This window comes from Heterocephalus glaber, unplaced genomic scaffold, assembly GCF_053883595.1.
Source record: "Heterocephalus glaber isolate CG9 unplaced genomic scaffold, H.glaber_assembly_v1.0 deba00001444, whole genome shotgun sequence".
Classification (NCBI taxonomy): Eukaryota; Metazoa; Chordata; class Mammalia; order Rodentia; family Bathyergidae; genus Heterocephalus; species Heterocephalus glaber.
This window is the reverse complement of record NW_028258297.1, coordinates 13,725,053-13,749,323: the sequence shown is the minus strand read 5'-3', so window position 1 is coordinate 13,749,323 and position 24,271 is coordinate 13,725,053. Positions and strand designations below refer to the sequence as shown.

The following is a 24,271-nucleotide window of genomic DNA, read 5'->3' as shown; positions in this document are numbered from 1 at the left end:
GTATTCCTGTTTTGCTTATCTTTTTTTCCTAAGTTTTAAATTCATGAACTTGCCTGGATCATTTAACTCTGAATTTCTGTACCTCTTACCATATGTAGGTCCTCTATAAATATTCATTGAACTGAATGAAATTGCAGCAAAACTTCAGTCGGGTCTCTTCATAGTCATTTCATTATCACTGAGCCAATTTCCTGGACATCTCCAAATAAATAGCCTGTTGTCATTGCAAATGCTCATCCAAAACCCAATTCCCCCAAACTAATTTCCTCTCTCAGGCCTTCCAATCTTGCCTCACTGACATCATAGAATTTCAAAACATTTAGATTTGAAAACTTACATTAATTTCAATCCCACTACTTACTTGTTATGACTTGGGTTTAAAATGTCCCCCAAAAGGCTGGTGGGTTGAAGGGTTGGCCCCTAATGGAGTGATTTTTCAGAGGTGGGGCTTTGGGGAAGTGACTGGATCATGAAAGCTCTGCCCTCATCAAAATCCACTGATGGGTTCATCATTGAATAGACTTTTGAGAGATGGCAGCAACTCGGAGGTGGGCCCTACTCGGAGGAAGTAGGTCCCTGCAGGTGTGCCCTGCAAGGTGTGTTTTGTCTCTTGTTTCTTCATCCCCTCTCCTCGCCTCCTTTCCTCTTCCTATCTCTTCCCCTCAGCTCCTCTTTTCCTCCTCCTTCTCCTTCTCCTCCCCTCCTGGTAGCTTTGCACCACCATGACTTTTCCCCATGATGTTTGGCCCTCACCACAGACTCAGAAACAATGGAACCAGCCAACCACAAACTGAAACTGTGAACTAAAAGAAATCTTTCTTGCTTTAAGTTGATTTTCTCAGGTATTTTGGCACAGTTATGAAAAGCTAACACACCACTTGAGTTGGTTACAGAATCTTTCATTATACTTTCAAAGTATTTTCTCATATCTGCCTTCTCTTCTTCATTCCTTCCTTCATAGCTACATTTCTGAATCAGCTTCCTCGCTAACTTCTCTCCCTCCCATCTTTCTTCTTTTGGGTCCAGGCCATATGCTATCCTAAATATTCCTAGTGCAGGTCTTTCATCATCAAACATTTGCCCTGCACCTACTCTATACAGGCTGCACACATACAGGGTATACATGTTACAAAGCAAAGAGTTACAAGCTAAGGACCTAATGAATACCTAAAGATAATAAATTCTTAGAAATTTAAGGGTGAAATGATTGCTGGTCTCAGCTAAGCCTTCACTAATACTGAATCTTGCACACAAATCTTTAATAATTTATATCTGGCTGAGTCAAGTCCAAATCTTTGACTCCCAGCTTTTGAGAACATCCATGTTCTGGTGCTATCTTAGTCCCATAACTAAGCCTTGTAGCTTGTTTTTTGTTTGTTTGTTTGTTTGTTTTTGAGATGATCTTGCTGTGCACTCCAGCTGGCCTTAAACTTGTGATCCTCCTGCCTCAGCCTCCCTGTGTGCTGGGATTATAAGTGTGCACCACCACTCCCAGACTACCTGATGACTTTGCTTCCCACCTGTCATAGCAGACGCTCTCTTCTCCTCAAGGGAATCCCCTCTCCCCACAATGAAAACAAGATTGTAGGTCTCTGTTCCTTTTATTAGCTGGCACCTTTTTTCCCTCCCTGTTTGCTAAAATTCTCTTTCTTTCTTTCAAGATATGGAACAAGTCATACATTTTCTATGAAGATCCTGTTAATTATGCCATCTCTTTTTGATTTTTAGCTGTTATGCTTTAGACCTAAAAGGTCTCCCCAGATTCTCAAGTGGTGTAGAGGATGATTAGATCATGGAGACGCTATACTTATCAGGATCTCAATCCACTGATGAGTTCACAGCTGAAAGTGCTGTCCAGAGGTTGGGCCTGGCTGGAGGTGGGTCACCCGGGTGTCACCTGGAAAGGTATATTCTTGTCCTCAGCTCCTCCCTTCTCTCTCTGCTTCCTAACTGCCATGGGTTGAGCAGCCCCTGCTGCCCAGATCCTCCTACCATGCCTTTCTGCCTTGGAATGAGGCAACTATGAACTGACTTCTCTAAAAGCCGGGAGCCAACATAAACCTCTCCTCCTTTAAGTTGTGGGTGTCAGGTATTTTGTCTCAATGACAGGAAAGTGCCGAAGACACCCTCCATTATTTCACTGGGGTTAATGATATTCCAACATCCTAGAGGCAAGAGATGTATCTCAGGTATGTGAACCCCACCTATCCATACCAGCCCAGTTCACTGGAATTGCTCAATAATTCTGTGAATGCATATACTGTACTTATCAACAAGGTAAATATGTTGAAAGCAGTGTTTGAGGAAGATTAGAATGGCAGCTACATGTAGAAAAGACTGGAAGGAAAAAAGACCTCAGGAAAGACATTCTGTGGATGGCAGCAGCAGTGCTTGGTCGTAGCTGGAATTCTGCACTGGCTTAATTCATCTTGTGAGTGAGAAAAAGTCTCTGTCTGCAAGCTTTGTTGTTTAAGGACAGAATAGTGAAATAACAGTAACAAAACTCCTGTGATCCAGATAAACTTTCTACACTGTCTCAGAAAAATAAATCTATCATGTGTCTGTCCACTTCTTATTTTATTCACTGCCACTACCAGAGTGCCTGCCACCATCATCTTTCCCCAGGGCCACCGTCAGCTGCTGACAGGTCTCTGGCTTCTGTTCTTGCTCCTCCACAGCCCATTTCCCATGGAACAGCTGGGTTAACATTTTACAAATGCAAAGTGGGTTACGTGACCAGATCAAGATCTCCAATGGCTTCTCATTGGACTCAGAATAAAATTCAAACTTCCTTAAGCCATTTTATAATCTAGCTTTTGCCTCCTGACACACCATGCACTTATTCTCAGCCAGGCAGTAATCTTTCTGGACTCAGGTCTTAGATTCACACCACTAATTCACTGGGAAATCACCAGCACCCAACCTAAATCACCATTCCCTACTAACTGCTCCCCTTCATGTAATCTCTCTTTAACATGCTGGCCTTTTTTATTCTTAGAGCTTTTCCTTTGTGAAGTTACCTTGATCATTTATTTGTTTACTTGTGTTTTTCCTTCTCTGAAATATAAATTTCATGAGCCAGAGACTCAAGGCCCAGAGAGAACCTGGCACACAGAAGTCACTTAATAGAGATTTTTTGATTAGTTGCTATAAGGAGCATAGGACTAATAATCCACCCAAGATGAAGATTCTACACATTAATTTTTGTCTCTTGCTTTTGTTTAATCTACATAATCCAACAGTATTTCACACAGTACTTGTTTTATTTTTAAGATTAGAAATTTGAAGTAATTTAAAAATTGCTGCATTCTAATTTCCCCAGAGATGTACTAACTGGACTTCCTACTAAGTACAAGCTTGACTTTCCTAGTTTTCTCTTCCCTACTCACAGTTGTTAGATATGCAGTGAGGCGCTTTTATCCCACTCATGGCAATGTGTATTCAAATATAGTCACACACTGTATAATGGCTTTTCTGTTAACAATGGGCCAACTACTGTAGATGATGGTACATACCATACCCCTAGGTGCATATTAGTATTGATCATCTAGATGTGTGCAAGTACATTCTACGATGTTTGAACAAGGATGAAATCCCATACTGAGGCATTTCTCAGTAGGTAGTCCCATCTTTAAGTAATGCATGGGTACAGAGTTTTATTTGTATTCATCAATTTAACATTCTGGAGTCTAAGAGCACTAACCCTGTGGAGGCATGCGTCTCATTTGCCATCCATAGATCCTCAGATGAGTGAAACAAGTCATTTTTTGGTTAAAATCTTCTAGATTCTCTAGAAGATATTCTGATTTATCAAATAACTTCTAATATGGGGGGATCTGTGCATGTAGTAAGGCTGTAAATGGAAAAATAAATGATCTTTTTACTTTATTCTAAATTGTTTTCAAGAATAATTCTCATGCCTGCATAAAATAATTCCACCCTTAATGTATGCCCAAATCTTAACAAACTCAAACATTACCATTTGTTACAGGCCTTTAAAGAGTCTATAGTAGTTAAACCATATGTGAATAATATTTTTTTAAATCTATCCATTCATTCATAAGTATTCACTGAGTACTTCTTATACGCCAGCCACCGTTTGGTATATTTGGGATACATGCTCAAAACAAACAAAAGTTCTTCTCTTTGAGCTCAGGTTCTAAAACAGTGTCTTCAGACTTTTAAATTTCACATTCTTTCATACTTCAATTTGCATCTTAACATACATTGTTATAAAAAAGCTACATTTTAAAAAATAGTGAGGGGTGGCATTTTCTCTTTGAAACATACTGTTTTGAAACATATTGATTGAGGTATTACTCTCATAGCATACAATTCACCCATTTTTAATTTTTTAATTTACATACACTTTGTGAGATGAGGTCTCACCATGTTGCCCAGCTAGTCTCAAGCTTGCTGGGCTCAAGTGATCCCACTGCCTCAGCCTCTTGAACAGCTGTAACTATTGGTGTGTACTACCACACTGGCCAATTCACCCATTTAAAGTGCAAACCCAGTGGTTTTAGTTCACAGAGTTGTGCAACCACCACCAGAATCAATTTTAGAACATTTCATCATCCAGAACAGAAACTCTTTAACCTAGTTCACAGTCATTCCCTGCTGCTCTTGCTTCCCCACCACCTAGCCTTGCTCTCAGCTTTTATACAATCACTTTTCTACTCTGTCTCTGTATAGTTGCTTATCCTGGACATTTAGAAACATCTCTCATATCTGGCTGTAATTATATAGCCTTTGTCCAATACCTCTCTGTCCTCCTGCTCCCTCTAACCACCCCAGCCTATGGTGATCACCATTCTACTCTCTTCTCTGAGATCAGCTGTTTTAGATTCTACATACATGTGAGATCTTGTGCTATTTGTCTTTCTGTGCCCCTGGCTAATTTCACTTAACATAGTGTTCTCTGGGTTCATCCATGTGGTCACAATACATATACCAGGGTTTTATTCCTTTTTATGACCAAGTAATACTTCACTATGGACATATGCCACATTTTCTTTGTCCATTCATCCATTGGTGCGCGTGTAGGTCAATCCCATGTCTTAGCTATTGTGAATAGTGCCATAGGTAAATAGGAAAATGCAGGTATCTCTTTGACATACTGATTTGTTTGTGCTATATTCCCAGTAGCGGTATTGCAGGACCATTTGGTAGTTCTATTTGTAACATTTCAAGCAGCTTCCGTGGTATTTTTCCCAAGGCTCTACTCATTTACACTCCCAGTAATAGTTTGAAAGTGTTCCCTTCCCCCCACATCCTCACCAGCACTTGCTATCTTTTGTATTTTTGACTTGTAGTTCCATGGTGATTAATGAAGTTGAACAGTTTTTCCCATATTTGCAGGCCATTTGTATGTCTTCTTTTGAGAAATATCTATTCAGAACTTTTGAAGAGTGGCATTGTTTTAACATGTTTGCAAATCACCTTAATGTCTTACTTAACAGAAGCTAGACATCTGTCCCTACATTCTGTTTAGATCTCGCATATACTTCTGGAAAAGTCCACTGTACACTCATGAAAGTGAAGAAGGGAAATCATACTTCTAGACTGTTAGGCATATTTTATGTTTGATCTTGCAGACCTCCTGGAAAGGTATCAGAATGCTTAGGGGTGCCTGGACCACACTTTGAGAACCCTTGTTCTAAAGAACTTTTAATTAAAAATTTGCTACTAAAACAGGGCTGAACTTAAAGACCAATGTAACAATTAGCTTTTCCAAACTTATTGTTTTACTTTTCAGAATAGACTGAAGCCCTGTTAGATAGAATCTACTTATAATGGTAATTAGGAAAAAGTATTGCTCAGATAATGTATAAAGTGAAACAGATGCCTAGAGGATATGCTTCCTTGCCATAATAGAACATTCTTGTTTTTTGGTCAGTCTTGTGTTTTGGAGGATCTTGAAGTACTTTACAAATACTAATTAATTGAACTTCCCAAGTTGCCAATTTCTGTGTACTTTGCAGACAGTTTAACTGACAAACAGGGTAGTGGATCTTGTCCTGGCTTGAAGGAAAGCTGTCAGCAAAACTGAAGGTTTACTGTGTATTCGTTGATTATAAAAGCACTATATTGTCACTAAATGTTTATGTTTACCAGGAGAACAGGCTATAGTGTTATAATGAAAGTTATTCCTGCCAGTCTTGACAATCCTTGATTTCTTTCATTTATTTTTTTAGCCTTTCCTTCTTTTCCTTCCTTCCCTCCCTCTTCTTTCTTCCTTTTTTCTTTCCTTCCTTCTTTTTCACTTCTTGCTTTGTTCTCTTCCTCTCTTCCTTCCTCCCCTTCCTTCTTTCCTTCATTTTTTTCCACAAAAAAATACCACAATGATGACATTCTTGGGACTTAATTTGATCATTGAACCTTAGCCTAGCTCCACAAAATACCTGGCTTCCCAGAAGCCATTAGCTCAGTCACCTCAAACTCACTGCATCCTCTCTGCTGATGTCCACGACAGTCACAATAGAATCTTGTCACTGTTCAAAACCCCCAGTAGCTTTCCATCTCATTCAAATGACTCACAAGAGACCCCTTAACTTTCTAATTGTATGCCTATTTTTCTCCCCCCCCACCCCGTGTGACCTTTTGTTTCCATATTATTACTAGGCAGAACCCACCCCAGGGCCTTTGCATGTATGATTCTCCCTATCTCGAGTTTCCTTCTACATAAAACCACATGATTTGCTCTCTCACCATCTTCAGCTCTTTGCTAAAATGTCCTTTCTCAGTGAGGTCTTCCCTGACCACCTTATTTTTTAAGAAGCAACTTTCATCCCAACTCTGTTTCCTTTATTTGCATTTTTCCATAAAACTTATCACCATCTGTCACTCAATATGTTTCACTTATTTATTTGTTCACAGTCTGTCTTCCCTAAACTAGAAATTAAAGTACACAAGAGCTGGAATTTGTGTCTATTTTATTCACTGTGGATTTCCCATCACTAGAACACATAATAGACACTAAAAAATGTTTATTAAATAAGAAAGTAAAGAATTTCTAAGATGCATTCTGACATGTGTCAGAATGAATATGAATGTGGTCAACCAGGAAAACATGCTAAAACATAAATATATATTTCCAGCAAGTCATCCTAAAACCAACTATTCCATCAACAAGAAAGAACAAATAGATATTCCCTTCAATTGTTTCTCCTGGCATTAGAGTCCTGTACAGATTGTGCTGTTTTTCAAAAGTTAATGGCAAGGGGCCAGGGGTTTAGCTCAGTGGTTCCGCCACCTGCCTCAAAAGCGTAAGGTATGGAGTTCAATCCCTGGTACCAAAAAAAAAAAAAAAAGTTAATGGCAGGATTGCCCAAATAAATTAGATAAAATCATGAGCATATTCTCCTTGTCATTTTATGCGATAGACTTGCTTACCTACCTTTGAAACTTTTTTGAATATTTGTTTTCTCTTTATGTCTTAGGAAAACTATTGATCTCAAATCAATTTCAGCAAAACAAAATAACTGAATAACCAATCTAATATTCTGGGTGAAAATTTGTTATGTTTAAGTGTATTAATAAAGCCAAAGGGCATGTACTATGCAATCTGTGAAATTTTGATAGAGATTGGAAATGTAAATATTCAGAAAACAGAGGAAGGAATGAAAAAATATGAGTGTATGTCTGACATAGGCTGGAATGTGCACACATGTGTGGATGATGGAAAGGATACTGTGCATGTTCCTTACAGGCACTGAAAAATACTTGATGGTGATAGGATTTTGGAGTCCAGCAGCTTTCAGGTAACCAAAGTGTTGACGTGTTTCATTATGAAGCTATTGGTAACTAAGGTACTTTATACCATATTGGCTTTACAATTTTTAGTGCATGTTCAAGGTTATCCCAAGCTCAATGCTTCTCAAGCTTGCCTTATCACATGCTTTCTTCAGTGGGAATTGCAGTTAGTTCTCATGGGACTTTATTACGAGTGTGATTATCCTCCATCGTTTGTGTCTCAGAGAGAAAAGATTAAAAATCATTGGTCTGGTTCTTTTTCTAAAGAAAGCCAGAAACCCTACAAAATAAAGAAAAAGAAGAAAGACAAGCCAGGCTTTAATGTCATTATCAGTAAACTTGTTGGGCTGTCTTTTTCCAATATTTCTAGAGTGAGACACTTGAAAACCATTCATCATAAGCATGGTTTCAGATGGTTGGAGGTAGGCAGGTAGGCTGTGTAATGCATGTGAGTTCATAGAATGAAGTGTGAGTTTATAACATTCCAAATGGTGTAGTTGTATTCACTGAGAAATTATTGTGTGAAACTCGATATCCAAAGGTAGATTACTTTTGGTTTTCTTTCAAATCTGAGAATTCTCAGAGGATCTGAAAAAAAAAGCATTATTTTTCAAGAAGAGAGACTGGTTTGGTTTCAGTAACATCTCTACCCAAAATCGTAAACAATGTGTGGAGTGGTTCTCATTTTTCCTTATGTGCTGTTGAGGACACAATCTGTTATAGAATGTGTATCTTGTATTGTATCTCATTGCTATAAATTAAAGAAAGATGTGTACATTGCTCTGATACTGATTTACCATGATGTGCTGCAGTAAATAATAAGGATGTGTGTAAATAGAAGACACTAACACAAATACTCAATGATTGAGAAGTATGTGCAGTTTTACAACAATGATAATATACATTATTGCTCACCTAAGCTTTCCATTGGGTTCCTAACTGGTTCTTCCAATTATGGTTTTGCTCTATTCAAATCCATGTGCACTGTTTACACATGAATCACAGTGTCGACATTCCTCCCTTGTTTAGAAATCATAAATGCCTACAGCATAAATACCAGTGCCATAAAGTTCAAACTCAAATCTGCTTTTCCATCTCCTTTGCCATGAATGTTCCCTTCAGGTGCTTTACTTGAAGCTAATCTTCTTTACTTGCCTATTTGTCTGGCCACTGTGATTTTGTTCACTGTCTGGAATTCTTAGTTCCTTGTCTGAATCCTCCTGGCTCTTCTACTATTGGTAAAGCAAGCTCAGGAGGGGAGGGCTGTATAGATCTGAGTACGATACCTGTCTCTTGGATTAATGGGGAAGAGAATACCTTCAAACGATGCAATCCTCTGACAACTATTTTCACTATGTCCTCCCTAGTGCTTTCATCAATGCCTTAAAAAGTTTCTCGACAACATTAAACCTTAAGAACAGTTTAAAAGTCTCATTTTTAGAGAGTAGGTTGGGGGGAAAGTTCACAGGGTGAAATAAAGTTTATAAATTCCAAATGATGCAGTGTTATGCATTCAGACATTAATTGGTACCCTGTTACTTGCGGGCCTGTTCAGATGACTCTGTCACCATAAAGCTTTGTCTCTGATTCTCTCAGCAAGAAAGAATTTCCATTCTTCTTCTTCTTTTTTTTTTTTTTGGTACCAGGATCGAACTCAGGACCTTGCGCTTTTGAGGCAGGCGGCAGCACCACTGAGCTAATCCCCCAGCCCATCCATTCTTCTTAACTCTTCCCATGCCTTTTCCATTTCCCTTGCTTATTCAAACATCTGTGTGACCTCTGTGTGCCTGGTGCTGACATTGCAAGCCAAGATGAATACTGTCGCTAGGGATGTGACCTTGCATGTGTCTGTTGTGGTAGGAGGGGACTTTTTAGTGTACAAGGAACAGGCACACCCAGGTTACTCCCTAATAAACAGAAATGTGTTGTGTAGCTTTGCAGGGAAGCAAAAGAAAGAATAAAAAATGAACCTTTACTAGGCACTGCCAGGCTCAGAAGCTCTAGCCACGATCTGTCATCCTCATCTGCTCACCTCAAGCAACACATCCTTGGGTGCTCCTTGCCCTGGTTTTCTGTCATCACAAGTGACTTAGCAAACTTCTACCTCTGCTTCTCAACTCCAGTCACGTCGCCAACAAGTTACTCTCTCTGCGTGTTTCATTCAAATTTCCAAAAAGTGAACTTGAGCAAACTAGCCAGTGAGTGACTTATCGTGACTAGACTCCTGTGTGGAGCAGAGCTCATGTTCTGGACCACCAGAAATGGGACACATGATGTACACATGAAGAGACAATTCTGAACTGTGTTTTTGAAGGTGGCCATGAGTATATCAGACAATCAAAGCTTCTCATCGGACATATCTTTAATTTAGCTGTAGAGTTCTCTATCCCCTACCTGAGTATAAACCCCTTAAAAACATAATTGTTTCTTTCATCTTTCCAGCCTCCATACAGAGTTGCTTAGTACTTGGCACAGGGTTGATTCTCAATAAAAATATGTTAATATGAATTGTACCCTGAATATGGTCCTATCCCACCCAACAGAACGCTGTGAAGTATAATCTGGCATTGGTTATTCTCCATGGTGGTTATATATCATCCCTCTTCTCAGCAGCAGTCACATTAAAAGTTTCACAGTTTTCAACTGTAGTTCTAGCCAGAAGGGTACAAAGCCAAAGGTAGGGGCAATTTGTCAGCTTGCTTTTTTCTTCCCTGTAGAATATGTAATAAACAGTTTTATAATATTTCACTAGAGCCTAGGGCCTCTATCACACATAAGAAATGCAGAAGTCATTACCAAGTGAGGTCTTAAACACAGTAGAAAAGAATTTCAGGGATGGAGCAAGGATGTGAGACAAAGTTTATATTCTAGGTCTCCAAATTACATTTCTAGTCTAACTGACTTGGCAGCCATCCAGTGGGACCACATAAAGATGTAGATGACATTTTAAAAACAGATTTACTAATGCAATTTTTATTTGTTTCCTCTCTTTCAGCATTTTTTTGTTTCTCCTTTATTTCTTGTGGGTTGTATTTCTAGGTAGCAATCCTATGCTCATATAAAACAAAACATTTTTATTTTTATTGTCACAAATAGTGTTCTCTCAGAAATTTTAAATCATGAGGTTCTTGCTCCAATTCTTTCATTAAGTTGTGAGCTTAAATGGCAAGATTCCTTTTATTTCTCTAATACAAATTATCCATATCTGTACATTATCATGCATATTTTTCATGTGTGCATAATTTCTTTGATAATGATTCTTTCCTGAAAAACATCAATAAAGTCCATAAAAATGTAAAATGTTTATGTAAGATCTCATTTTACTTTCAAATCACTTATCAAATATGAATGCCTTCACCCCAAACAAAAATGATTTATTTGTTTTTCCTGCCTGATTACCTCAGTGTGTGAAGAGAAACATCGTTTTGTCATTTAGTTTCAATTTTTTTCATTAGAAAGACTTGCTTGCACTGAATGAATGACAGGAATGAATGTTACATGCAAAGTAAGAGAATGTTTATGGATCTATGACACGACACTAACCCATGTCTAAACTTGAATATTTCTAGTCTAAAGCATTAATGAATTAAAGAAATGAATATTTTGCCTTTCTACTGAAAATATAAACCAGGATAAAATTTTCTAGGCAACTCTATTTCTGTATATGATCTGTCAGTTTTAACTAGAGAAATTATGCTCCGAGTTTCCATATGAAGTCTTTTGCTACTCAGGAAATGTAGGCCTCTGTGGCAGAGCTCCTCAATACTATACATAATGTATGACCGCCACAAGCTTCAATTTATATCAAGCAAGTCTTTGTTGCGAAGTAGCCATACCATTAGCAGAGATAAACATATTTACCCAAAACTTTACACATCACTCTGCACTCTGCGTTTTCTATCATGAAGATGTTAATAGTCCAAATGGCATTCTATTTTATCACTAAATGGGTCTCGTTGTCTATTATTTGAAGATTAAGCAATGTCACTCATGTGCATCAGCTAATATCATCAGCATCCAGAGAGCATTGCGAGAATCTCTGTCATACGCCATCTGGGCACTGTTCCTGCAGGAATCTGTAGGAGCTAACAATAAGCCTAAGAGTCAGAGTTACCCTCATAGCTGAAAATTACTCTTACAAAAAGCCTTTTTGTGTTTACTTGGGAACAAGAACTTGCAATATTCATCAGTGTAATTTGCTTTCATTTTAGGAGATAATTTTCTTTCCTAAAAGAATGAATTTTTCTCCTGCAGGCCTAAGCCAGGGGATTTTCAAGATAGAAAACAAATTATAACTGCATAAAATAGAAGGTGCAGCTATGAGTTGTGCCTGGTCCTTAACATTTACACTCATAGAGAGTAGAAAGATGTTGACGACTTTGACAGCCCTACTTATCTTATCATGTGATGCTATGTTTTATTAAGAAATAAATATTTTCATGCATAGAGAGAAAAATGTAGAAATTAAAATCAAAGGGAATCAGGAATGAGGCTTGCTCTTGTCTGGCCTTTGCAATCTCTGTAAGTTTGGGGATGGGTACTTTATTTGCATTCATTTTTTCCCCAAAGTGATTAGGAATGAAATGCTTCAAATATGGCTCACTTAGTCAAGTTACGGATATTTACTAAGTATGTACTTTGTCCAGGTTCTGTGTTAGGTGCTCAGGAGACACCAGTGAGCAAGACAGATGTGCTCTTTGCTCTGGGACAGTTTGCCAATCCGTCCGTGATGGAGCGGAACATGGCCTGGCTCTGCAACTAGGCAGAAGTAATTTAGCTATTTTTCCTATGAAGGCGCTGAGTGGAGAACTCAGTTATCGTTGTCCAGGCCTCCTGGCATCCAGTGGTGCATGATTATTACCCAGCATTCTATCATGCTTTTTGGCTTTTCTTGCCTGGGCTCCAGCAGGTCATCTTTTTAGCTGCTACAACCTCCTTTATTCTCCTTCCTCCTAACCCTAATGACAGAGGAAGAGAATTTCTCATTGCTTTCTTTACATGAGTATCTCCTCTTAAAGAAGTGATTTTAAAATGATGCATTTAGACAGCATGGCTAGTGGATGGAGAGACATTTATTTAGCAGTGCTGGGGACTGTACTCAGTTGGGATGCACATGCCAGACAAATGCTCTACCACTGAGCTACATCCCCAACCCTTTTAATTTTTTAACTTTTATTTTTCCAGTACTGGGGATTGAACCCAAGGCCTCACACTGAGCTGTATCCTCAGCCACCCCCCCACACACCTTTTTTAATCCTGGGACAGAGCTTGGCTGAGTTTCCCAGGTTGGCCTCAGTCTTTCAATCCTCTTGCCTTAGTCTCTCCAAGTAGCTGAGTTGCCCAGTTAGAATGGGGATAAATCTATAGTGTCTATGTGTAAGGGCTATGGGGAGATGCAGGGGTTTACTCTCAGTATCTCTCAGATTGCTCTCCCATCTTAAGGTCAGTCCTGTCCCGGTACAAAAAGCCCGTGCTGTGTGCTGATTGAAGGCCTCAGGAAAAACAATGCCTGATTATATGTTTTCGATGAATTAATGGTATCCACCATTGCATTTCCTGAGGTCTCCAGGGAGAAAGGTTATTTAGTGATATTCATATTGATAGTCATATTGATAGTCATAGTGATATTCATGAATATGCATATTTATTGTGCACTATTTTGTGCACTAGGCATTGTTCTGAGTGGGAAATATAAAATAGTGGACAGTGGGCAACACTCCCCGCTCTCCCCAAGTTACAGCCTATCAGCAAAATAAAAGACCCCTCCACATAATGGTTTCTGTCTTCTTATAAATTCCACATGCAACCAATAGGAAGACAGAAAAGCATAGGCCCTTTGCATTAAAATTGAGACAGAACTGGTTTATTATCAGATCAGTGAATGTTTCCCCCAGATTCGAGTTTTAGAAATTCATTTTTTAACCAATTTTTTTCCCCTGAGAGTTTTCATTTACAAAGGAAACATTTTAACTTTATTTTAAAAATAAGCTTCTTATTTTAGAACAGTTTTAGAGTTACAAAAAAATTGTGGACATTGGGCTGGGGTGGAGGTCAGTGGCATAGTGTTTACCTAGCACATATAAGTCCTTAGTTCCATCCCCAGCATGACAAAAATAATAGAAAGAAACAAATAGTGGAAATGATATTGTCCAATGATTTTATATATGTGGATACCTGAGCAAGTGACTTAACCTATGTGAGTCTCACTTTCCTTATCTCTGAAATGGGAAATATAGATGTTTGTTGTGAGGAACTAGAAATAACTTTTATAAAACATCTCATATTTGGTAGTTGTTCAATAAACACTAGCTCTTCACACAGTGCTCCTGCCATGTGGCTGGGTTTGACTAAAGGCTGCTGTCCTTCCTGGATGTACAAGCCAGTCACTTATGCCCTCTCAGCCTCTGTGTCATCTGTCCAAGGAACATTTGGGCAGCGGCCACATCCCTCAGGGGACCTGATGACACTGTGCTCAGGGTCAGAGTCATACCACTGTCAGTGAAAGAAAGTTCTTACTCTAGGAATTTTGGACTATGGGACCATTATATCGCGGACATTTTACAGGACAACTGACACGTAATACGCTGGAAGACAATGGGCTGACAAACCTTCATATTCCCCAGCATGCTTCTTGCAGGGCCAGCTGAATTCATGCAGAAATGAGTAAGAGCAAGTAACTCACTCGTAGTAAGAATGAATAGACAGTCAGGCAATTAGGGATAAAAAAGATTTTCAGCAGAGCAACACCTGTAATGCTTCAGGCAGTGCTGGAAAATGTACATGACTAAATGATAATTTATGTGCTTTAAAAAGTCTGTTTTTATTTGATTTTTATAAAACTCTCTTTTATGGGGAAATACTAATTTTTTTAGTTTGTTTTTTTTTTTTTAGATAGGGTCTTGCTATGTAGTTCAGGCTGTCCTTAAATTCATTATGTAGCCCAGGATGGCCTCAAACTCAAGGTGATCCTTCTGCCTCAGCCTCCCAAGTTCTGGGATTATGGGTGTGTGCCTGATACAGCAAATACTTCTGGGACACGAACAATATACCAAGCACCATGCAGGAGCTGTCCGTGTATTTTTCACATCTAATGCTCATCACAGCTCACTCAGGCAGGCACCATTATGGTACTCACCATGAAGATGTCAAAAATGTGACCCTGAGTTTGATTCTAGAACCTGTGCTTTTAACCCCTAGACATGATTGTGTTATGAGGTTTTATTCAGCAAAGTCTTTTGGGGTAACAGTAGGTAGCGATACCTCTTCTAGGTATTATCCTGATTGTGGGGATAATGGAGGACAAGACATTCACAGGCCCTCACACAGTTTCCAGTAACTATGAAGTAATTTCTGTAAAGTTTTATGAATACCCTTTGAATATGGTTTCAAAGGAGTAGGATGAAAGTATAGTTCATACTGGCTGAGCTGTCTGGATCTCTCTGAGAGTGAATGAATTCCAAAAGAAATTTTGCTTGTTGATGGTATGTTATTTAGTTCACAAACCTATAACCCTTTAACATCTCAATAGTCTCTCTTTTTTCTCCCCACCCCCTGTCTTTCTCTCTCTCTTTCCTTTCCTTTCCTTTCCTTTCTTTTCTTTCCTTTCCTTTCTTTTTAATACCTAAATTAAGAATGTTGTTGATTCCTTTCCAATTGCCTATCAAGTTTTAGGAATTGAAATTATTGTCTTTTTCTTCAGAACTGGCAGAAATGGGGGGTTACTCAGAGATCACTTTGTCTATTGTACAAAAGAACAAACATTTGGTAAAATCTGAGGCCAAGAGGCTGAGAACCTTTTAAGAAAACATGTAATTCAAACTTATTTCTCAGAAGGTAGTTTTATTGTCCAAAAATAGGTCAAGTACTCACTGGATTGTTAAACATCAACCAATTCCTATTAAATAATACTGAGTTATGTGAAGAGAGCTAGAAATATGTATATTACATTTCCATTGAGACCATTTGAATGTTAAGGAGGGAACTTTTTTAGAAAATCATTTTGTTTTTGCCAAACCCATATTATTTGAAAAATAATTTAAAATATTTTGTGAAATCTCATATCCCAAGAGATTCATCTATCTCTCCAAAATTGTTAGAACATGTGTTTTATTTCTACACCTAAACTTATCCAATTTGGGCCTTCTCCTAGAATTAAAAAAAAAACAAACCCAAAATACTTCAAAGCAAAGGGAAGAAAAAGCTACCAAACTAAAAATACAAACCAATGGTGATGCTTGGATTTGAGACTTAGTTTGTAGGTTTTGCCTTTGCTTGTAGAAGCTGTTTTAAAAATACAGTGAAACCACATTATTCATTGTTAATTGGTTCTTGGAGATGTGGCAAGCACCAAAAACAGCGAGTACCCAACAAATTATTTTGGCTGAAAATTATAAGGAGTCACGAGGCAGTTGATATAGACAAGTTCTAGCTTGCAGGTTGGTACCAAATTAACTGTGAGGGACAACATTTCACATTCAAATACATCCAGTACCAAATTCAACAAGTTTCAAAGCATTTGAGTACCAAGGCACAGCTGTCTAATAGCCGCATCTATGGAGATCCCACTCTGTTCCAGTTGCTGAAAGCTTCTTTCAATAGCGTTTGATTATTGGATTCTTTTGGGGGGTGCAAAGAAGAGAAATGATCGCTTGGCTCCATTAAGGCAGGTTTGTTTCCAGGAATCTGATATGAGAAAGGAGGAAAAAGAGAAAGGTCTCTGGGCAGGCTCCTGGCAAACCAGGGTTTGGTTTAGCCACTTGGCCGTGACTGAGTAGCAGCTCTGGTCTAGTAGTGTATCCTGTCCTCTGGTGACATCACAGGAAATGTGATGGCTCCTTGCCATGCACAGGACTCAGCTCTTCTGCTTCTTTCCACCTATTTATTTTTCCAATTTTGCTACTGATGACGCTCCGCTCACTTTCTCTCTGCCTGGTGGCTTTGCTTACTCATGGCTTCTGTTTCCTGTCTTCCCTGTCTCCACTTCTGCTCTTACCCAGCACTGGCCTTCCCTCTGTGTTTCCCACTCAGTCAGAAGAAAGGGTGCTCAGCTTCATCAGAGCCCAATGGTCTTCTGGGCACACGGCTCCCTGTCTAACAAACTGGGCTGTGTAGCAATGACAACAGCAACAACATAGCAACATACCCTAGGGAACCTCTCACGAAGAACCGTGTGATGCTTTTCAGCAATGAAGTTGCTGAAAACAAGGCGCCTAGGAGCCTTAACGTCCAGCACACTTATTATTATTTAACTCTGAAGCCAAACAAATGCACAGTGTTTATATAGAGCAGACTCTGTCTTCATCATCATTGTCGTCACTGCATCTGCTTAGTATGATAGTATCTAAAGCTCTTGACAGATGTTATCTTACAAAAATATGTCACTCTGATTCCTCAAATACTCTTTTTGGGAGACAGTGGTTAGGGACTAAGTGAGGATTGTTGAATTTAGAAAAATGAGACTAAGACATATCATGGCTTCACACAGCAGTTTTCAAACCAAGGATGTTAAAGGGCAGTGGGATACAGGGAAGTAAAGGAAAACCACCTGCTCAACTGGGGAATCCAGGAGTTGATCTGTTTTATATTTCACATGTGCATGGAAGTTTTTGCTTTAGGAAAAGATTCCACAGCTTAATAAAGTTTGAAAACTAATGCTAGAGATAGATGTTAAATCCCAGTTCCTCTTTATTGTTCAGTCAAAATGAGTAAGTTAATTACTTTCTTTTGCCAGTCTTTCCTTGTTTAAAAAATAAGTATAATGGTAGCTCTTGCATAGGTTTGATGCATGGATCTAAAGAAATACAGTATCCAATGTACCTAGACCATTCTAACTAGGTAAATGTTAGTTTCTATACACATCAAATACCAAGCAGCAAAACTTTACTGGTTGTGACTTAATCTTTCATTACTAGCTTAGAGAAGAGCTTTTTTATTTGCAGCTTTGCAAATAAAAGGCTAAGATTTACATATAAATTTTGCTATAGAAATGTGTTATAGGTGTTGAATCATGCTTCTATTATAAAAACCCAGGTTTTAGAAAAATTTTCACTGTACAATCAAGCAACTGGGTAGAACATAAGGAAGAGACATTACCTCACTAGATTATTCATGCATTTTATCTAATATGTAATTTAGTTGCAACTTAAATTATCATTCTCTGAAAAATATTGTTTTTCAAATACAAGTATTATCATTTTCATAATTATGAATCACTCCTGGCTTCTATGGACTTTCCAGTAACAGGGTTTTAAAACATTAATTTACCTTATTGATAAGGTTTCCTTTTTGGAATCTTTCCAACAACAAAATCATCATGCAAAATACAACATCACATGTCAAGAACATAAATGTGACTGAAAATCTATTATCTTTCATCTACAACAAGTGTTAGTGATTTTTTTCTGACTTGCTAATTTATAAGATGGATAATTAAAAGATTCAAAATTTAATGGCTTTCCCAGTTTTATAGAACTTTAGGGTTGTGGTTGCTCTAGGCACTTATTTTCTAGATAGAGATAGTAAAGTGCAGAGAGGAGAAGTGATATCATATTACAGCTGATGCCGGAACTGCGAGCAAACATACACCTGTTGACTCAGCATTTGACCTCATATCAAGACCAGAGGAAGAGCCACCTGTATGGTTTGTGGAGTTATCATTTGAATGGGGGAAGTCAAAATGGACTCCAAAAGAAGAAAATATATAATAATTATCAAAGATAGAGACCATAAGTAGAAAAAACTAGAAATTCAGTGCTATCTAATGAGTCTAAAAACCACATCAAAGTATAAAAACTTAGTTGGATGTGGTGGTGTGTGCCTGTGATTCCAGCACTCTGAGAGGCTGAGGCAGGAAGGCCACAAGTGTGAGCCCAGCCTAGGCAACTTAGTGACACAGTGAGACTCTGTCTTACCAAAGGGGAGGGGGACCCAACCAAAACACTTTTTAAAAAGACCTGGGGATGTATCTCAAGGTGAAGGCCCTTGGTTAAGTCCCCAGTACCACTACCAAAAAAAAAAAAAAGATAAAAAATTGTTCTGTATTTGTGTAATATTTTATATCAAGCTAAAAATCCAGTCTTCTAGTACAGAAGTCAATTAGAAAATTCAATGATAAGAATCTTTTTCAGAAAATGATAATCAAAGTCTTCAATTATTTATTTGTCTGATAAAAAGTCTTACCTTCATTCTATTAACCAGCATGAAAAATGTGTACAATAAATTAATGTTTATTTTGCTGTGTGTTTAAGAAAGTGTCAATATAGAATCATATTCACTAGATTGTTCTTTGTTATGAAATAGAATTCAAATGAATTGATTCATTATTTTTCTTCTATAGTGAGGCGTTAGCTTCTATGATGGTCAAGGTTAATTTCTGTAACAGAAGTGTTTAAGGTAGACGGGAGATAGCAATACTAAGAAAGAACCATATTATTACATTAGGCTTCTCACTCTTCATTTTTTCCTTTTTAATATCCCTACAAGATTGTTTGATTTATTTGTTATTACATAGATAATGTATTTGCTTGGGAGAACAAATTTCTCCAAAACGTAGTGCCTTGAAATAACAATAAACATTTACTATTTCTTGCAGTTTCTGTGAGTGGGAAATGATGGGAGACTTGGCAGTGGGTTCTGAATCAGGTCTCTCATGATTTTGGGGTCATTCAGAATTCACAGGGTTGGAGGACCTGCTTTTAAGGTGGCTCCCTCACATGATGACACACTGGCAGTGGCTGTGGGCATGTGCTCTTTGTTCCTTTTCATGGGCTTCTTCATGAATCTTACTCGAGTGTCTTTACAACATGGCAGCTGACTTCCTCCTCTGCGAGCAATCCAAGAGACCATGATGAAAGTCTCTGTACTTTCTATGACCTACCTACTGCAGTCACACACTATCATCTCCCTCAGACCATGTCAGGGTTATGCTCTCCAACAGACTGCTTTTATGCAGCTATAATGTGGTAAGGCACACACTTCTTTCATCTGTGCCTTCGAAGAACTGACTCTTCCTTACTTCCCATTAGAAAAGCCCTTACTTCCCATTAAAAACTCTTAATGGTCTAATCTGCATCATGTGAATACTCCATTGACCATTGATTTGGGTACTGTGGTTGGCTGTTCTAACCAGAACCACTTGGTTGGAGTTCAAGGCAAAGAAATTTCCCCAAAGAAGCAATGCTGTTTCCAGGAATCATGGGACAATCAAATAATAGTGGTGTACAAAATTAAATACTTCAAGTTACATAAAAGCTGAGCACTCTGACACTATTTTTTCTCCTCCATCTCAAGAAGGCAACAACAGCCTTTCCTCATTACTACCATTTATTTTGTTTTACTAAATTTTACCATTACTATACTTTTTCCTCCATCAAAGACAGTCTTTGTTAGAAAAGAAAGCCTTTTAGATCTTTTTTCAAAAGCTTATTTTGAAAGACATAGACTATACTTGCGGTCATTTGATATTAGTGCAATTTGTACATAATTCAAATGAACAAAGTAAGTGTCGAATAAGGTGAAGTTAATAGAAGATAACAGTAGAGTAGAAAAATAGAGTACCTGAAATCTGGAATGAGTTGAGATTTGATGGAAATGCTAAGGTCATTGTATGGTCAGCTTTCTCATTGCTGGGACAAAATATCCAACATGCCCAACTAAATGGAAGGAAGGTGTTTATTTTGGCTCATCCTTTCACAGGTTCCAGTCCAAAGTGCTGGCTGCAAGGCAGAGACATTGCGTGGGAAGGAATGGAGGAGGAAAGGCACTTCCTTACTTCATGGCGGTCGGGAAACAGAATGTGAGGAAAGGGCACTAGATAGAGAGGAAGGGGCTGGGTACCAGAGATAGTCTCCAGGGCCATAGTTTCATGCATGACTCATCCATCCAGAAGTGTGCTTTACGAATCTCCTAGGCATCTCTTAAGCTAATCAAACTGACAATCAAGATTAGCTGTCACAGACATCAAAATTGATATCTAGCTATCTATCTACATGTATGTAATATTTCAAGAAAGAAGACTGTATATGAACACATATGCATTTAAATATATATTTACCCATAATATGTATTTATAGATGTATATATGTACATGAGTATACATGTATATCATAAATGTGTTTGCAGATATGAGTATGTACACATACATATAAACATATAATATATTCAGAATAAAAGAACAAGAAAGAGATATACTCACTGCTGACAATTCATGATAAAATATTAATAGACTAACAGTGCAGAACTCCTTAATTCCTTCTTCCTTCTACACAGAAAACATTGAACTTTCAATTGCAAAGTGTAGATCAATCACTGCTAAAAGAAAGCTAAAGATAGATGATAATGAGAAAGCACCTAATCACTTTAATCAATTCAATACTCTTGGCAGAGTCAAAAAACTTATTCAGTTATGAGAGAATGACACAGTTTCAGTAATCTTTGAGAAACACGAGCTTCTTCGAGAACATTATGCTGACCAGCTGTTATAAATGAGACCAACCCAGAAGTATTTCCTGTTGTGGATGTGAAAAAACAAGAGGTGCTTTCTAAGGGTAATGGTAGTAAATCACTTCATCAGTCTAGGGTTAGCAATGGCCGTAGGTCTCAGAGGTATGGCTGAAAGAGACTCTCTCCACACAAGTCACCCAGGAGACAGTCAATATTCATATTTCATAGATGTTGGGAAAAAGACTTTGGAAAGGACCCGCAGTAATGTATTTGAACCAGATTTGCCACACTCTTCTTTCAGCAAACTGTATAAATCCATTTTCCATTGCTATACATTTGAGGCTGGGTAACTCAAAGAGAGGCTCACTTAGTTTACACATGTGGAGATTCAAGGGCATGGCATCATTATAAGCTCAGCTCTGGCAATCATGGTGGATGGTATCGTAGTGGCAGAAGCATGCACGAGGGAGGGAGAGAGAGAGAGAGAGAGAGAGAGATCACACTGGCTGACAGGAAGTCAGAAAGGCTGGGGAGTGGCAGGTGTGTTCCTGTATAGCCACCCTTTTGTGAGAACTCAGGGTCACAGGACAACTACTTTAATTCTTTCTGGAGACACAGTGCCAATGACCTAGTGGACTTCCCACTCTTAAAGGTTTCGTATCATCCCCCAACACTGTCACCCACCTTCAAACACATGGCCCCTTGGAAGATAAAATCATCCAAACCATCACAGAAATCCTTAGAGATAACTTTCTCTGACATCCTATGAACATTTTGAAACAATATTTCAATGATAATACAGCTGTAGGACAAGTCTTTTTTCGGTACAAGTCAGGTTCTAATAAAAATATGATCCAGTCCACAAAGGCAACATGAAATCTAATGGCCACATTAAAAAATATAAGAAAGAAATAAATACAATAATTTGTTTAATCTAACATGTATTTAGTATAGGAATTATTGAGATGCATCTCATGGATGTGAGAGTGATCTGGCTGGCTAGGCGGGTGTCCCCTTTTTCCCTCACTGCTCCATGTGCGTCCCTCCCGAAGCTGTGCACCTGGTCAAAGAGCCTGACCATGCTGGATGGAGCAGCACCATTTCCTCCCTCAAGGGTATATGAGTAGCTGCGCTCCCCTGCTAGAACCTCCAAACAAGCTCTCGGATACATCTCATTTTTTGTTTGTACTAAGTCTTGGAAATCCAACGTGTGTGTGTGTGTTTTTTCTTTTTGGTTTTTTGAGACAGGGTCTTGCTATGTAGTTCAGACTGGCCTTGAACTCACTAGGTACCCTAGGCTGACCTTGAACTCACCAATCCTCCTGCTTCAGCCTCCCAACAATGTGTTTTAAACTTATAGAAAATCTCAATCTTAGTCAGTCTCATTTGAAGTGCTCAGTAGCCACATATAGCTAGGAACTACTGTATCAGACAGGACAGCTCTAAACAGACAAATGGTCCTCAGAATTTTTTTCTTTTTTGCAAGAGATCCTGAAGACATACCAAGATTACCTTTGCCTGTGTAGTGAGAGCCCAAAGCCCAGTTTATGATTTTCCAGTCCCTTTCCATCCCCTGCAGCATGCGTGGTCCTTCCTTTTGATTAATTTGACAAGCCAAAAGGTTCAGCTCAATACCAGCCTGGACTACACAGCAAGACTTTGTCTGAAAAAAAAACAAAATAGATAGATAACATTATAAATCTACTAAAACTACAAGTTTCTAAATAACCTCATTTGTTCTTTCAACTCAACTTTCTGGTTTCTCCCTGAACTACTTGTGGGTGATACAAATACCTTCATCACACTTGCATCTCTCCCCAGAAAATGGCCTGATTGCCAGTGTCTTCATGGTCCTGAATTCTCTGATGGCCCAAGGAGCCTCTGCTAGAACCTCTCAGGTACATATTTAGAAAGGCATTGAGAGAACACCTAACAATGCTATTCTAGGATTTCTAAAGCAACAAGTTACCAAGATAAGGAGCTCTTTCCTCATGATGTCACCCTTCTCAACTGAGCAGATCTATTTACCCTACTGGTATTTATAATGGGAAAATAAAACCATGAAAGCATTATTTCATAGGTTTCTCATTGCCCAGGAGAGTGAGAAACAGGGAGTGAAAAAGCATAAGGAATATTCAATGTTTCTATCATTTATATTCAATTTCTTTTATTTGTAGTGGGACGATACATGGTTATTTAAGGAACCTAATTTTTGCAAAACAAAAGTTCAAATATAGGTAGTGATATCAGGAAGTATTTACTGCCAGAATGCCATAATTAAAGGTATCCGCCAAGACACTTTCCAGCTATAAAGGGTACCAATGTGTTTAATTTGTAAACAACACATTTTTGTGTGGTGTTATTTATTATGCTTTAAATGATTAGTTAAAAATTAAAAGGATGGAAATGTGTCAAGAAGAAAAAATTTAACCCAAAAAAGCCTCCATTGTCCAAAGCAAAAACAACTTGAGCAACAAGATATATAACAATAGTATTGGATTATAAGTCAAAGAATAAAATATATTTCTATGAGTTCATATCAGTATAAATAAATGATTAAATAACTGAACTGGGAATAAGGCACAAATCTTTCTACAAGAAATTGAAAATTGTATATACAGATATTCTTGCACCAGAAGGTAGAGCTTAATTCCCCTCCCCTTCAGTATGGCTTGCTTTCAAAGTATGGAAAAGAAAAGGACCATGAAATAAAACAATAATAACTCTACAGTGAGAAACCTGGTGGTCAAGGTTAATATCACCAGTGATAAGTCACACTAATGTCATGTGCACTCTGGTACACAGCAATGAGAATGTTGCTTCACCTCCATGGGAGTCTCCTCCGAACCCACAGTTCTAAACTAGTTATGAGAAAGCATCAGACAGACCAAAAACTCAGGAGTACTCAACCAAATACCTGACTGGTGTTATTTATTTGTTTTTGTTTTTTGTCTTTTTGGTACCGGGGATCAAACTTGGGTCCTTGTGCTTGCGCAGCAGGCGGCGAAACCACTGAGCTAAATCCCCGGACCTGTTCTTTACACCTATCAAGGTTATGAGAGAAGTGAAGACTCAG

At 38.4% G+C, this 24,271-nt stretch overlaps 1 protein-coding gene across 6 annotated transcripts in view; it reads right to left on the bottom strand.

The window, feature by feature from the left end:
- Positions 1-7,104: 7,104 nt before the first annotated feature.
- The window catches only part of Lmntd1 (lamin tail domain containing 1), a 349,980-nt gene continuing 332,813 nt past the window's right edge, over positions 7,105-24,271 (bottom strand). For 5 of the 6 annotated variants that reach the window (XR_015452323.1, XR_015452321.1, XR_015452320.1 and 2 more), the window contains 2 exons: positions 20,311-22,858; positions 7,106-16,437 (listed from right to left, as the gene is read on the bottom strand). The gene's annotated coding sequence lies outside the window, so the exon portion shown is untranslated. Of the gene's footprint in view, positions 16,438-20,310; positions 22,859-24,271 lie in introns of all 6 variants that reach the window. The other variant, XR_015452324.1, reaches the window with a different exon arrangement.